At 32.6% G+C, this 3,858-nt stretch overlaps 1 long non-coding RNA gene across 1 annotated transcript; it reads left to right on the top strand.

Annotated features, from left to right (window-relative positions):
* Positions 1–291: 291 nt before the first annotated feature.
* On the top strand, positions 292–2,359 carry LOC130551170 (uncharacterized). The gene is made up of 3 exons (XR_008962546.1): positions 292–1,654; positions 1,796–1,842; positions 1,952–2,359. It is a non-coding gene; the product is annotated as an uncharacterized LOC130551170 (long non-coding RNA).
* The last annotated feature ends 1,499 nt before the right edge of the window (positions 2,360–3,858 follow it).

Here is a 3,858-nt window from a genome sequence, read left to right as displayed (position 1 = left end):
TCTTGTTTTTGTAGAGAAAAAATACTTTAATATATATACAGTATTTTTACTGCTTTCTTAAATAACATACACATTTATGTAAAATTATTATAATTTTCTGTAATTAAATTTGTTGCTCATTATATAAAAGTTTATTTCTATACAAATAATTTAACGTTTTTCTTCCGTATTTTTACATCAGATCTTAGTTTTTTTATTAGTGTATGCATATTTTTACATTAAAACTTTTTAGCAAACTGTTTCGTTAGGCTACATTTAAACTTTCAATTCAATTTTAAACATAATACACAGTCAAAATTACAAAGCTGCACTACTCTTGAGGTTGGAACTTTCATGTTTCCTGAAAGTGATATGACAGCCCCGTTGAAAAAAACAGCATATGCTGGTTAGGTATGTTTTGAAGCATGGTAGCTGGTTTAAGCTGAGAACCAGCCGGTTGCATAAAGCACCTTAAGTGTAATTTTGCCTTAAGTGTGTCCTTAAGTATACCTTAAGTTTTACTAAAGTTATTCTCCTATTGTCTTCGGTAAAGGGAAATCACCTCTAAAGTGTCATACTTAAGGGAAAAAATTAAGCTGCTTTATGCAACCGGGCCCCGCACATGACCAGCTCAAACCAGCTACCATGCTTCAAAACATACCTAACTACAGTAGCATAAGGCTGTTTTTTTCAACAGGGAGAGAAAGCACATGGCAGTAAACATGACAAAAGTTGCAATAGTCTAGCCAACAAAAACATGATTAATGATAATCATTAATAAATTCATTTTTTCTCATATCATGAATGGCTATGGCCTAACCACTACAGTCCATACATTAAACCTGGTTAGCTCAGAGAGAAAAACCTTAAAGACAGGAGAATGGACTGATTTAAAACTGCAGTTAAAGAAACATATGAAAACAAACGTAATCAGAATAGAACTTTGGAGAATGTGGCCAGAGGCTTAACAGATTTGTTCAAATTCAAGAGGATCATTCTAGGACAATACATCGAGCTGTAAGTTACCATAATGTTAATACATTTAGTAATGATCTTTTCATATAGGCCTGCAGTATGTCATAAGCATCTTGTTTGCTCTTTTGTTATTTTGTAAAAGTAGTGGCTGCATTTTTGTTGATTGTCGTCAGCCCTAATTTTGTTTCATGTAATGGCACTGAAACATTTTATATTTGTGTGCCTGTTTTTTAGAAACCACTTCCAAGCACCAAACGTGTGTATTCATTAAACTTGTACCATACATTAGTTAATTTTATTCATATACTGCAATGAAAACATCTGACCAATTAAATATATAGCAACATTCAAATAAAACTAAACACGTTTATTTTCTTTTAAAAACAACCTATCTTAACTATAGCTGTTGTTACTACACTTGCTATTGGTAAACAGATGTCATTGGTTGACTCCCCGTGCTGCTTTGAGCACGATTGGGTAAACTTACTGTCATTCAGGAAACTAGCCAATTAGAGCTGTTCGCGCCCTTCACTGGTTCATTTTGAACATACGCGAGGAATTGATGTCTGTCAGTTAGTTTCAGTAGTATTGATGGTCCAGTTATATGTAAACAGCGCTGGAGACACGAAGTCGTGTGGAAGTTGCAGGCTGCTGGAGAATAATCACACGCATTAACAGCTTTACCAGCGACCAGCAGAAGGTAAAAATTTGTTTTTGTCTAGTGTGATGCTAATGATGCTAATCGCGATTAGCGACATTAGCACTAACTTCAATGCTATAACATTTTACATAATATTGATCTTAAGTAATCTTCCTCTTCTCACACGTGTTTTTCTTTAAGTACACAGAAATATATGATAAGATTTGCCTGGGCAGTATACACACCTGGTAAGTATTTGTAACGTTAGATTTCTTTCTGACTTTCTTTTGCATTCCATTTTCAACACTAATTTCAACAATAACTGTTAATGATAAAACATTTGCTCTCATTTTTTAGATGAAGGTAAGAAAAGCTACCCAGGCCCCCAAACTACATCAGTAGTAAGTGTTTAAACATTCGACCTGAGTATTTGTATTATGTTGCTATTAACAAATGTGTAATATTATGTACAGTTGTGCTCAAACGTTTACACACCCCTTGAAGAATCTGGAAAAAGCTGAAACTTTTGGAAAATAAGAGGAATTTTTAAAATTAAGGTTTATTTTTAATTTAGTCCTGCCCTGAGCAAGTTATTTCACTAAAGAAATGTTAACATATCGTTCACACACTAAAGAATAATAACAGAATTTCTAAAAATAGCCCAGGGCAAAAGTTCACATGCCCCTGATTCTTAATACTGTATGATGGTACCTAAACAATCAATGACAGTTTTTATGTTTAGTCATAGTTGTTTAAAGGTTTCTGTTTGTCATGAGTCATTAGACTGTCCACTGATCTTCAAAACAATCACCCAGGTCCTCCACAATCTTTGCTTTTTCAGCATTTCTGGATATTTGACTCATGTCCAGCAGTAACTTTATGATGTTGAGATTCCTCTTTTTACATTGAGGACAAACTATTCCAATAGATAGAAACATCCAGTGCTGCCAACAGCTTTTTCCAGATTCTGCAAGGGGTGTGTAAACTTTTGAGCACAACTGTATATGCTTAATAAAGTAATAACATCCACGTACAGTTAAACATTTACATAATTTGTGAAAGAAACATTGTCTATTCCTTTAAACTGGTGACTTGTTTTGCTGATTTAATGATGGAAGTTATAAGACTTAAATGTAAGTTAGCATTGCAACTTGTAACTTGTTTTCTAACAGTATACTCTGTATTCACATTGCCATAATGTATAATGATGGCAGATTTAGTCCTTTGTCTACTACATTGCATATTGCCACAGACTCATTGACTTTTTTGTGGTATATTTTTACTTATGGTATGATTGACTTATTCTGACAGTTTGATGTTTGTCCAAATATACTATCAAAACTTCCTCCTATCTATTTGTGACCCTGTGTAAATGTTTTCAACACAACTTGAAACTTTTGTATTTCTCCAGGATTAAAAGTTTGTTTTATAAGAATTTGATGAATGTATTGTATGGTGATGTACTTAATATTTACTTTATTATATTCAACCATTTGTTTAAAGCGTATACTGTAATTCTGTACTGTAAAGTTAATCTTTGTGTATTCCGAGTGTACTTTTACAAATTATGGTGATTGTGTTCATGATTAATATTTTTACCTAAATAAAATGTTATTCTACAATCCCAAACATGTGTTTTTCATTTTATTGACAGTATCTGACTAGTAATTCATGGACAATATCTGTAAAGTTACAGAACATTAAGTGCATTTACAGTATTTGACTGAAAAAATTCAGGAAAGAAACTGTAAAATAACAGTGTTTTTCTGCAGAACATTAGTACTTTCACATAGTTTAAGGAGGCTTATCATTATAATTCAGAAAAAAAGCGTAAAATAACAATATTTTTCCGTAAAACCTTATGTGCAGTCACTTTATTGAAGGTGTTTGATCGTAAAAATTAAGGAAAAGTCTGAAATAACTGTGATTCCCTTAAAACATTTAAAGAAAAATTACGTAAATGTAATGTTTTTCCACATTATTTGATTTACGGAGTTTCATCTTAATTTTATGGTTTTTGTTTGGCAGCCGCTGCTGCCAGTGATTTGACCGTTTTTTTACGATATCTTTTTTACAGTGTGGGAGTCAATGGGGGGCAAGATCTTTTTGGTTATAAGCATTCTTCCAAATATCTTTCCCCTTAGTTTCTTCAGAACAAAGAGATTTATACAGATTTGGAACAACTGGAAGGTGAGTAAATGATGACAGAATTTTAATTTTGGGTAAAGTATCCATTTAAAGCGGCCATTGATGCGAATTTTCAA

The sequence above is a fragment of the Triplophysa rosa genome, unplaced genomic scaffold, assembly GCF_024868665.1.
Source record: "Triplophysa rosa unplaced genomic scaffold, Trosa_1v2 scaffold74_ERROPOS99619, whole genome shotgun sequence".
Taxonomy (NCBI): Eukaryota; Metazoa; Chordata; class Actinopteri; order Cypriniformes; family Nemacheilidae; genus Triplophysa; species Triplophysa rosa.
This window is presented reverse-complemented; position numbering and strand designations above follow the sequence as displayed.